General features: G+C 37.8%; 1 long non-coding RNA gene across 1 annotated transcript; it reads right to left on the reverse strand.

Moving 5' to 3' along the window:
• Positions 1-5804: 5804 nt before the first annotated feature.
• LOC129360963 (uncharacterized) lies at positions 5805-9587 on the reverse strand. Its single transcript, XR_008606113.1, has 4 exons — positions 6928-9587; positions 6712-6783; positions 6560-6622; positions 5805-6328 (listed from the first exon to the last, which is right to left on the reverse strand). It is a non-coding gene; the product is annotated as an uncharacterized LOC129360963 (long non-coding RNA).
• Between the last annotated feature and the right edge of the window lie 2846 nt (positions 9588-12433).

Below are 12433 nucleotides of genomic sequence, written 5' to 3' on the forward strand. Positions count from 1 at the left end.
AACACTGAGATTGAATTGAACTCTGCTCAGTAATTAGATGAGTTCTGGTGACAGGACTTTAGTTAGGGAGCAGGTGGTTGAAAACCTGTTCAGGACACACTTTTCAGATTTGTCTTTGAAAAAATAGTTGAAAACAGTGTATTTTTCTTTCTCTTTCCTCTTATGTCACGTGAAACAGAGCGAAATGTACTGAAGTTTTGCTTGTATTGTGACGAAAGTTCAGTGTGAAGAAACACTTTTTTTCAGAGCTGTGTACGTAAGCAACACACTTTGGAGTGAGAGGGTGTTAATTTTAAGGATCATAATGAAACTTCTGTTCTGGATGCACTGTCTCACATCACGTGCAATATCTGTTTGTCTTATCACTTTTTATTAGTAAAATAAAAAATCTCAGTCCCTGTCATCACTGGAGTGAGCAGTGTTTTCCTTCCTAATTGCCCTTATTTGTTATGAAGCCACAGATTGCGGTATGAATTATACCCACTTAATTTGATTGTTATGCATCAGAATGTGTGTGAAACTGTGGCGGCTCAGTCAAACAAGGCTTCTTATATTGTCAGATCTGAACTTGCTGCTGTGGCACGTGACAGTTTCACAGAACTCCAGCTGCAAAAGTGTTTGTTTTTTTTCCCTCCTTTATTTCAAGCTTAAGTTATCCCAGATTTTAAAGTGAGCGTTTATTAGTGCACGAAGTGTAAAGTGCGGTTTACGATCAATTTCACACGTCAAAATTTCCATGTTGTTGCGTTGCATATGTGTGTGCTGCACACTTTTTGATAGGGCCCGAGGCTTAATGTGGCCACCTCGCAGCCTTTTGCGCTAAAAAGAGGTCAGAGGTCTCTGTTGTGTTTTCAGGATGACCTGCTAGTGACTATTAGCCATTGATGAATGTAATGTCCCACAAGTGTGCGGGCTGGACCCCTCCAAAGGGGGAGGTGTCACAACACGCCCTACTCTAACCTCGCAGCCAACCCCACCTCACCGAGTCCATAGACAGACGCTCACACACACACACATACACATACACACACACTCTGCCCTGCTGACAGGAGCACAAGGGGGCAGCTGCTACAGATGTCTGAGAGGGGGAGGGGAGCTGAGAGGACATCAATGGAGACTCTCTGTAGTATGGAGTTCTCTGTGGGGCTCATTGTGTTCTTTAGAGACCAAGACGAGGGAATAGTCAGTGTTAATATAGTAAGCTCATAGTCTTTTATACTTTGTTGCAGGGTGTAGTTCAGAAGGATTTGTCTTTTTGGTGTCCAGTGTCCTGAAATGTTACACAGGGTGATAGTTGCTAAAATGGGATAGTTGGGAAACATCTCGCAGTGTGAGACACAACTTCTAGCTTAAGAAGCGATTCTGCTAATACTTGGTTTAGTTAAACTTACCCTGATTTCACTTCTGCTTTTAGAAAAGAAGAAGAGCATATTTCGCGCTTGGTTGATTTGTGATGCCTAATTTATCTCAAGTGTAGTGAGAGCCGCAGTAAACGGAGCTCCATGAAAACAAACACCTTGTAAAATCACCTACTGCTGTTGTTGTACGCTGAGGAGAGCAGCGGGTTTTTTGTCTTCTGTGGTGAATGGGTGCATAGCCTCAGTTTAATTTTACCCTTGACCCCAATCTGATCCATTTCTGTGTTTCCAGTGTTTTTCCAAAGTAGCCATACCCTTTAATTGTTTCACATTTAATTTTTTCTGTTGCATGAGTGTATCCTATTTGTAATTCTTTTTAGGCAGACCAACTCAAATTAAGGTATTACCGCAATTTGAAAGGAAAATTATACACGGCCTTCAGTCTTCTTACAAACAGGAATTTGAAAGATGGGTGGATACGTTTCAATCCACTTTACTCATACACCCTCAAATAAGCTCCAGAGCAACCAAGTGGTCTCAGAAGTCACCTTACTGGAGAAAAGAATTTTACTACTTCAGCTCAGGGTAACTGCATTTGTTCTGTGGAGACCCCAAAGGTGTTTCCTCAGAGAACTTCATGCAAACAGCATCATAAAGACACTAGAACATTGCAGACTGTTCAGGGAGTTGTGGAAAAATTTTACCATTGCAAAAATACTAATATGTCGCTGTTCACCTAAACAGATAGGAGAGGCAACACTATATATGAGTGAGAAAAGTCAATAAGAGGACAATGGGGACTGTGGAGGATCTGCAAACATTCACTTCTCAGGTGAAAGAATCTGTTGACAGGGCAGATAATAGTTATACAGTCACACAAATCTGCCCTTTCTGAAAGATTGTGGCAAGGAGAAATTCATTGTTGAAAGAAAGCTCATCAGAAGAACAAGCCATGTATGGACACAACAACTCTGCCTACATGCAAAACAATATATGTGAAAGAAAAGTAACACTTTATCGACAATGATAGAGCGGCAAAAAAATCTTCAAATTTTTATTTGGAAAAGCCATGTGTGATTTTCCTTTCACGTCACAGCCGTGCACTTCTTTGTGCTGATCTGCTCGAAAACATTGCATTTTCTGAACCTCAGCAATAGAGGACAATCTGCTTGCCGCCTTTTACGTTGTTGTCTTGCTTCTCTGTGAGCACTCCCTGTGCTCACAGAGAAGAGCAACCAAGATGTGTAAAAGTCACCAAAGAGAAGGTATGTGCATTCAACAGACACCCATGCACATTAGATGTCTCAACATGAAATCAAATTACACTGAACTAAAGCCACCCCAGGCTGGCAACTCTGCAGGCCAGGTTTGCCTGCTGTGGCCAAACACCATGATACATGACACTGTGGCTCTTGTTTAGCTGGCCTATCAGAAGACAAGGGAGAGGCCATCTCTGTCTCAGTCCAGCTAATGAAGAGATGCATTATGATGTGATTTCATTTGGGCTTGCACGAAAAAAAAAGAAAAAGAAAAAAAAAAGAAGCTGCTGTGGTTAGCAGCGCCTGAGTAGCATGGTTCATTTGTGTAGTAACATGTGACTTGTGTTTTCGTGAGTCATAAGGATCTCCTGCCTAATGGAAGGCAGTGTGCACTCATGTGACGCTGACACAATGCAGGGTGAACTGTGTAGTATTCTCCACAGCTCCGCTTTGCTACTGTTTTGGCACTACAAATTCAGGCCAATGAGTGCATTTCTAATTTTTTGATTTTGAAACCAAACCAACTTCAACTATGGTTCAGATTGCAGAACAAGGCATTATTTCTAAAGAAAATCGTTCTTCCTGTATCATTTGCCAAGCTAGAAACATAGCATAAGTCTGCGGAGGATGTTCAGTACTATGGTATATGTGTGTGTGTGTGTGTCTAGGAGTACAGCGTGATATCTGTCCCATGGTCATGGTTGTGTTTTTTTGCTGGCTCATCCCTGCCTCTCCACATGCCTGTTTAACAACACAGAGCTCCTCCTTACTGGCTTCCTGTCCAAACCAGTTTATCTGTAAACAAGTGTGTTTTTTTCCTCTCCGCCCTATTGTCCACACTACACCAGAATGCATATACAGTGGGCGACCTCTCTTTCTCTTTCTTTCTCTCTCTCTCTCTCTCTCTCCCAGTTGGCTTTTGTGCTCTAAACGTAGAAAGCGTCTTGTTTTTTTATTTATTTATATATATTTTTTATGAAAACACACAGTTGTGCAATGAAATATTGTTCTTGTTTGATAGGATCTAGAAAGATTTAACACTTTAAAGACGCTATTACCTTGACTGACAAAAAAGTGAAAAGTTTGGATTTTAAGCACCCTTTGCATTGTGTGTACATTTTGCTTAAAGTACATCAAAACATTTTTGGTCCACTGGCAAACAATTTGTGAAATAATCTGCCAACGTTACTGGAACTTTTTCATCAATATTGAGGAATTATTTAAAACAAGCGCCTATATCTTGCTGATAGGTTACTTTTAAGTTAGTTTTGTCTTATTCCATGTGTACTAAGATATTTGCACTACAAACTAGACAGAAAAAAAATACTTGGTAAGATTTAGCATTTTTGCAGTGTGCAAAAATAGACATGACAGCAGCAGGGTTGCTGTCGAAGAGTCATGTGTGTACACCACACCACAATGGTCAGCTAACATAAACAGTGTTGCCAGTGTGATCCTGAACTGACAGAAATAGTTATGTCATAATTTTTTCACATCAAATGAGTTCAATCCAATTCCCATTTATAATGGATATTTGGTCAGACGAAAAATCCGTAAAGGATTTATCTATTTTTTTTTTTTTTTTAATGATGCCACCGAAATTGAAACTTAATTAAAACTAGAGCAGGCAATGTGATGTCAGCGCAATTTCAGATAATGAAGAAATGTTCTCATTCAGACTGAGGGAGAAAATAAGCCAACTCCAAATTATGACTGAGAGGAAGAACTGCATCATGAATGTCTGTGCTTACTACTCACTGCTGCTCCTATGAACCCTCTAGAGGTTTTTAATCCCTGAAATATTAGTCACTAATTTATATGTTGACCTGATAGGTTTGGTAGACAAGCAAGATGCTCACTATAGGGACCAACTCTCTCCCTCTCTCTATCTGTCTCTCTCTCTGTGTATGTGTGTGTGTGTGTGTGTGTGTGTGTGTGTGTGTGTGTGTGTGTGTGTGTGTGTGTGTGCACACGCGCACCGTGTCTGTGTGTGTGTGTGGGGGAGGAGGGTGTGTAACACATGTTAAGTGCACATTAAGAGGGCTTGTATCCAAAACATTGCTATTCATTCGCCTCTTTAAAAAATGTGTCTAATATAATTATAACTATTTGTTTTTGTTATAGGCTAGATCAAAATTTTTGAATAAGGTTTTGTTAAAGATTTATCATGACAACTGATATTATATGTTTTTCTTTTTACACTTTTACATCAGACAGTTAAAATGACTGGAAACATTTAATGTTCTATTCCAGGAATGTGTTTCATTCAGGTAGATTACCGGTGGTGCACCAACCTCTAAGAAATCACCAGCTTCTCTGCTGATATCCCCCCCCCCCAAAAAAATAGAAGCATTCACACAAACCAGCATTAAGTTTTTGAGATAGAAATTCTTCAAAGTGATTCGAAATAACTACACTTTGGCTTCGGCTCCTTTCAGATTAACTATTAGCTTCAGCCTCCTGTTCCACTTTTTCTGGATACAAAGTAAAGATGCCAAGAGAATTGTCTTCTGCAGGTAAGATATAAACTGCTTAAACAGAACAATTTAAAAAAATATACATATATAAAAAAATACAGGAATCTGAACTTTTATTTTAAGATAACTCTCTTGGTGTTTTTATTGAGTACGATCCAGAGTTGGCTCTGGAAATTTAAGCAAAAAGCCAGTTTGAGAGATGCCAAGACCAAAACAAGCTTCTGCTGTGCTAAAGGAACCACATTGTCACAGCGGTTTATGCTAACATTAATTTATGAACTTTCTACTTGTCATTATATTGGCTTAGAGCTGTTATTTACGCAGAAACCTACTGTTATTTAATGCAAAAATAAAAATAAAAAATAGAAGGAGGAAGCAGTTTGCCACCAGAGGTCCTCCTGTTTAAAATGTACTGAGAAAGGAACTTACAAAGCAATTTTTGTAAGAGAAACTGCCTGAAATAAAACTGAAGTGATCTAAAAAGCAAAAGGATTTTAGGAGTTTAAGTTAATGGTATTTTATTGATTTTTACCCTGCTTTACTTTATTGTCAAACAGGTACTCTGACCAAAGAAAAGTTTATATGTTCTGTCCCCAGTACCCAGTGGAAACACACAAACTATTTCATATATTTTTCATGTAAATAATCATTTACGTAAGGTTTTTTTTTTGTAAATATCTTCTCAATACAGACATAAAAATAGTTTGTTCTAAAAATTTTTATAAAATAGAATTAGGATGAATGCTATTGTAACACAGTTGAGAAGGGTACAATATGTTTTAGGTAGATGGGCCAATAGGTTCGGCTGTCAGAGCACGAGGGGTGTTTAAATGACACACATACACAGTTGAGTGAATTTAAAAAACAATTAGCTTTAGTAACATGAATCATAAACTCACAAGTGGACAAGACATACAATTAAGAAAATAAAATTACACACAATAAAATACATGAAATAAAACAACAATACTTGGCCAAGTGCTAAATATCAAATTTAAATCTATTGGGTGCACCCTGGTAGTTTGCGCTTTAATCTCTTTTAGATGACAAATGAATCAAATTAAATCCTGGTTCAGGTCTCACTCAACATGGGAGGAAATCCAGATCTTTCTAAGTCCAGGTGGGAAGGCTCGCCATCAAAGTCAGTAGGGGAATCCACTCCAGGAACAATCCAGGAGAAGAGAAGAAAAAGCAAAAAAAACAAAAACAACACAACAACAAAAAAAAACCTGATCTGTCAACAGACAAGACCAGCAGAAACATAGAATTATTATTAAACCATTCTAGCTTATTATGTTTCATAACTGTTCGAAAAATCCTTTTCCAAGAACAATAATAAACATTACATTTTACACAAACTCAGCAAAGGTTCACGTTTTAATAACTAAGTAGGTCAAATAAAGATCATTATTTGACAACAAGATAAAAGAACAAAAACCAAATGAAAGGTACAAAATATGCTCACCGATCTTAGTGCGGCACGTTCAAAACAACTAGACAGGGACTCTCATTCCAGACACGGAGGGCACTAGACAGTGTAAAATGCATATTTTTTAAGTTTTAACTTAAAGAAAATGAATTAAGTAAAATAAAAATACATTATTATATAGGCTTTACCTTCAGTTGAACTGAAAACAACTGCCAATCAACTGCCAGAAAGTGCAACAGTTCCAACTGATCTTAGTGGTTCTAACAGCAGAAAAACTGAAGTTCAGTTTTCTGAAACTTATCACTCTTTCTAACTTATAAGTTGGATTTAAACAATAACTATTTACAAAAAAAAATCCTTCAAAGTCAATAAATGATATTAGAAAGAAACCAAAAGACTCTCACTATGGCTCAGCTGTCTGATCAGGGTCAGATCTCCCGCTCACAATCAACGCTGCCAACACGGGAAAGAAGGTGGAGCCTCTGTGGCATTCCGCTCTCTGATTGGTCTAAACATTCATGGGAATCAAACTTCCCATTGGCCAGGCAGACTACCCCGCCTACCCAATCTCTATTTCCCAAAAGGCTATCCCCACTTTATGTGGGTTACACTATTTATCCTAATAGCATTTAGGATAAATAACTATTAGGATAAATAGCTATCCTATAGCATCAACATGATTGCACTGCAATGCAATGATGCATTGCATTGCTAAAACAATGCAAAGTATTTGACATTGCATTGTTTTAAGTTCACTTATATTCTGGCCAATCTCAATCTTGCTTCTATTTGGATTTATTTCTATTCTGGATTTATGCTAAATGAAGACACCAATTTGGGTATATTTTGTTTATTCATCAGGGATAAATGCAGGGAACATCCAAGTTCATAGCAAAACTGCATGCCTAAAGGTGCTTGAGAATTAAAACATAAACACAAAACTGTGATTAAATTAAAAGATATGTCGTAACATTACACTAAGTGGAAATGTAATGATTCAACTATAATATAAATAATAAAAATAATGATGGAAACCACTGATATTTATAGAACCTAAAAGCCAAACTAATGCTTGCAGAAGTTTTAGCTAGTGTAAAAGTTATTTATAGCAGGTATGATACAGCTTAATGACTTTTAACATAACCCAACTTTAAGTGTTCTAAAATAGTCCTAAATAGTGTATGTTGGTTATATGTATTAGTTCAATGTAGCTTTTTTATGTTTACATATTCTGAAAACTTCTTCCACACACTTGCAAAACAAATATAAGGTACGAATAACCCTTGAGTGGAACTCAAGGGTTATTGCAGGCAGATGACTAATTTGTGTCTTCCTGGTAAAGTGCAGAGTAGTGTAACCCTGAGGATAAATAGAACTTAGTTGTTTTGATGTGGGTCACTCAGTTGACACCAAAGACTTTCAACAAGCTCACTATACAAACAAGATGAGATTTAGGTGCTAAGATACTTGACAGAGTACAGCACTTGATGTTCCATTATGTCAAGCATTTGGTGCAATGTTGATACATCTAGAACAAATGCAGTAGTCTGGCCTGTTCATGACTTGACGTGTCCTAATAGGGTCTTTTCTGTTGCTTTAATTGCAGTTTAAGACTTTTCCAGCCTTTCAGTTGTAATTTTTTAATAAACTCAGATGTTGTTGCATTCGTTTTGAAACAACATTTTGCTTTTTAAAAAGTTTAACGTGATTCCCTATACATTTTTTGCTGCAAATAGCCAGCCTAGGACACAAAGAGTTAAAGCTGTCTCTTTCAGCCTACCACTGCGGAAAGCTGTGACATCAGCACAGAGTGCATTTTCAGCGACCAATCAGCTGCGCCGAATCCGCTTCGCATCCAGCCAATAGGGAGAATGGGAGGCTCTATCGAATTTGAATGAGCAGTGTATCTTTCGGCGCCATTTTCGAGTGAGCAGCGATCGCTTCAACAGCTGCGGGAAGAGGATGCTGCTGCGAATATAGAGAGCTGTCGCTGAGACGGAGAGAGGTGGGGGGGGCGAGAAGAAGCCAAGTGGTTAAAACCCAAACTGCGTTTTTAGAGAAGAAAAGCCTTTATTTCAGCTGGAACACAGGTATTTACAGCCACAGACGTGAGCGTATGGTCTTATTCTGGTAATTCGAGCGGATTTAAGGAGAGGAAATGCGTGGAAAACAGGAGGGAGACCGACCGTGGCTGGGAGACGTTAGCTGTTTGGCCAGTGTTGGCAGCCTATACTATTCCGAGCGGTTAGCAGGCTAGCTTAGCGTGCTACCTCACAGAGAGGGATTTCTGACTTTGCTGCGCTGTAACGGTAGAGGGAAAATGCTCTCATACAGTGGATTATTTTATCCAAAGGGTGATGGAGACCACTTAAAAAAAAAAAATACACAGAATTTTTTCCCCCTTTTTTTTGACACAACAAGATGATAGTTAACCTCAGTGTTATTGGTGAAAGTTGAGCTGTATCGGATATTGTTTTTTCTACATTGACCGGTTTTGAGCGGGAGGCGCAGAAGCTGCCAGGTTTGAGGCAGCAGAGTCGGTAGTGTCAACAAATGCACACGGCACTTGCATTGCCCTGGGAGGGGGGGGAAAAAATCAAAATGAAAGACCGGGACGGACACTGTGCTTTTTGTAGTAACTTAAATTTAACGATCTTGTTAGCAAAGGCAGACATTTTGTTCGGCCTTGCGAACTGCGATATGTGGACTTCCGAGGTTGTTTGACAGAGGACACCTGGTGAGTTTGTCATTATATCGCTCTGTGACCTCAAAACTGATAATGACAATAATTAAAAAAAAGAAAGAAATGGTGAAGCTGGATGTCTCCTTGAGCTAGAAAAATGACTGTAAATGACAAGTGAAAATGTGTATCTTAATATGATTTTATCCTGTCAAACTCCTCGCATTCGCTTTTTTTTTTCTTTTTCTTTTCCTGTTAAAAGATGCGAATACCTTCCAGTGAGCGTTAGATGATCTGTGTGGCTCCAAGCCAAGTGACAGCAAACTAAGACTGCAACTTCAGATCATTTCACTGGAACTGTAGCAGTCCTTAATGTCACGAAGAGTTGTCCCGATTAGAAACCATGTTATGAATTTAAATTAATGAATGTAATATATATATATATATATATATATATATATATATATATATATATATATATATATATATATATATATATATATATATATATATATATATATATATTCGGTGCTTCTCCCGCCTTACTTTGATGCCTGGAGTTTTGGTTTATCGTAGTTTGACTTTCGGGCGTCGCTTTCTGCTTCCATTTGCCCTTTTTTCCACCCGTTTAGGCATCGCTGCACTTTTTCTATATCCTGATGACTGATTTATTTTAAGTGAAGGCGGAATACCTCGTGGTTTGATCGTAGAGTGAAGGTTTACAGACCAGAGTCATTCATCATCACAACGCCCTTAAATGCGATTATATTGTGCAGCTATATATTGCATGTTTTTTTTTTCTGAAAATAAGAGGAAAAATGGGAGCTCTATGTATTTGATCGTGTGAACCCGCCCCTTTTACTTCCTTGCAAGTACAGATCGGTTTGATGTGTTACATAACGTGAGGCCTTTTTCAGTTTTATAGTTTGAACTTATTCAGAGAAATTTGTGTGAACACAGCTAAATAGATTTATAGATGATGTAAAGAAATGGCTCAAATGCTCGGAAATGAGACAGGGCAGTCACCTCTGTAAACTTGAACTGCCTTCTTTTTTTCTTTCTTTTTTTTTTCCCCTCGCCAAGTCTCCTTACATCTGGAAGTGTGCTTACTTATTGTTTTACTGTGTGCTGTCTTTTTAAATACATGACACACAGGAGTTGAATGGAAATGTAGCTAAGCAGCTCTGTTATCATTAGTATTTTCTTGTGGCACTTTAATATACTATGTGTTTCTGAATTGGGGCAGCATATTCATTGTGAAACCGCTCTGCTCATCTAGTAAGATTTTGGTTATCTTTGTGGGCATTTTGTTTAGAAAGAAACTGGCTAATCTGCTGTGACGGAAAATTGTTATGAACACACGGAAAGAAAATTATTGAACGTCTATAGAACCTAAATGTCAGGGTCAGGATAAAGACCACTTTAAATATTGTTTTTATGTTTTAGGTTTCAATATGTGATTGTGTGATTCAGAATATGGAGTAAAATGTGTAAATACCTTGAATTTGCTCCAAGTTTCCATTTTACTCTTATTGTAAAATTTTGTTAACTACTATGCTGATATAAAGAAAAACAATAATGAATATTTATTGTTCATGAAATTGATGAGCAGCATGGATGTAGATAAGCAGTCAACAAGCTTGATGGGACAGTATTGCATTGAGCTGTCAAAATGTTCTGCAAGGGCTTCTTGATATTTTTATATATATATTAGAAAACAAATTGCTGACACGGCATAGACATCTAAAAAAAGAATGAAGGGGGGGGAGTGCCGACCTACATGGAGCGTGTCATGTGCATACAAAAAAAATACATTAGACATCTTGCAGCCATAAGAGTCAGATCTTTGAAATCCAATCGGGTGAATTTGAAGGGGTGCCTTTATTTTTCAGGCAAGGCAGCATTACTGAAATTAAATTGAATCTGCTCAAATAATCCTCCAATATTTCCCCTTACATAGTTTTAAGTATATTTCCCTGTTTGTTACATAATAGATATCAAAGTGAAATTTCTAATTTTTTTTTTTTCCGATCAGGAGTCATGAATTGTACTTTTTTCACCTTTGGTAACATATTTTTCCATGAGGTGTCTGACGTACTCAGACATGTTAGATGAACACTTTTTGTGAAGAATCAGCTGCTTGTGTTGGCACATGATATATTCCACCCTGTAGTGATAATCTGCTTTAAATGCTACAGGTTTATGTCTCCCCTCCACACTCTGGTATTTACCTTTTCACCCTCTTTCTAGTGCACTGTTGTGCTGTTTCAGACTGCTAGCTTGACATTGTGTGACTCATCATTCTGTCTCCTCAGACCCCTCTGGCAAAATGGGCTCCCACCCCCCATTTCCTGGTAAAACTGTTCCTCTCTTGCATTTGCTCACATGTGTTTGTAACCAAACTGCAGAACCCACCCTCCTCTTTCTCTGCCTTCTTTCTGCACTACTCAGCATAAACTTTATAGTATTCAAATTTGTTTTGACAGGAACCGTTTTCATGGGTCCTGTTGGTTCATTTCCAGGTATTGGCCATGGTTTCAGTTCTGCATCTGATTTGCATAAAACAGAAGCTATCACATTGTGAGTCAGTTTTTCTCCAGACATAATTCAAGTTCTGTAATCAGTGAAACGGTTGTCTTTTTAGTCAAGGATTTTACCGAAACTGGACGGGGAAAAAAAAAAAAAAAGTTAAGATACAGTCTCCAGGGAAGGAAAGCGTTTTTATTTTTGCATGATGTTGGTTTAGGTTCATATCAGTAGTAGCAACACTGCATGTAATTAAAGAAAGTCCTTTCATAAGTTCTGTATGCAAAGGTTTTTCACTAGCTTTTTCTACTGTTATTTTTAAAATGACTTTAAAGCGAAGGCTTACTTCTCATTTAAAATGTTGCCCTTTTTTCCTTTTTTTGTTTTGTAGCAATATGTGCTACTGTGACATGTGTAGGTGAAGATTTAATATGTCATGAACTGAACATGTGAAAATCCACAGACCCACAGTTAGGGGGACAATGTGGGACACTGTTTATGTACTGTAAACACTGTATTTAGGCAATAACTTTAAATGTTTTATTTTGTTGACTTTTTTCGAACTGAAGATCAAATCATTATTCAGTTTTAGGTGGTAAAATTATAATTTGTAAAAACACTTGCAGCAAAACACACATGGTGTTTCATTGACTTAGTTTTGGACCCTATATTTGTAATTTAAAAATTGCAAATCAGTGCAATTT

Source organism: Poeciliopsis prolifica, unplaced genomic scaffold (assembly GCF_027474105.1).
Source record: "Poeciliopsis prolifica strain line A6 unplaced genomic scaffold, Auburn_PproV2 SCAFFOLD007, whole genome shotgun sequence".
Lineage (NCBI taxonomy): Eukaryota > Metazoa > Chordata > Actinopteri > Cyprinodontiformes > Poeciliidae > Poeciliopsis > Poeciliopsis prolifica.